Source organism: Protobothrops mucrosquamatus, unplaced genomic scaffold (assembly GCF_001527695.2).
Source record: "Protobothrops mucrosquamatus isolate PMUCROS unplaced genomic scaffold, P.Mucros_1.0 scaffold2729, whole genome shotgun sequence".
Lineage (NCBI taxonomy): Eukaryota > Metazoa > Chordata > Lepidosauria > Squamata > Viperidae > Protobothrops > Protobothrops mucrosquamatus.
In genome coordinates, this window is record NW_015388772.1 from 86361 (window position 1) to 86974 (window position 614).

The window sequence follows — 614 nt, forward strand, 5'->3', positions numbered from 1 at the left end:
ACCAAGAAAACAAATAATTCATTTCTGAAAAATAGAGATCGCAATTGCTTTATGTTTATTAAATGTGGAGGGAAGAGTGTATAGATGCTCACTACAAATTGAGTACAGATCATCAATCAAACCTATGAAGGGTTTTTGTTACAAAAAAACAAAAACAAAATACCCCTAAGAATTTCTTGAAATATATTCCAATGAACATGGTAAGAAAAAGAGCCCTGGTTGTACAATGGTTAGAATGCAGTATTGCAGGCTAACTCTGCCCAGTGCCAGAAAGTTTGATCCTGATGGGGCTGACTCAGCCTTCCATCCTTCCGAGGTCGGTAAAATGAGGACCCAGATTGTTGGGAATAATACACTGACATTGTAAACCTCTCATAGAGCACTGCAAAGCACTATGAACAGTATATAAGTCTATGTGTGGTTGCGCGGCAATTCCCTCGGCACCTGGATGAAGCAGTCTATCTAGACCCATACCAGTCGGGCTTCAGGCCGGGACACAGCACGGAAACGGCATTGGTCGCGTTGGTTAATGATCTCTGGAGGGCCCGGGACAGAGGTTATTCCTCTGTCCTTGTTCTTTTGGACCTCTCAGCGGCTTTTGATACTGTAGACCA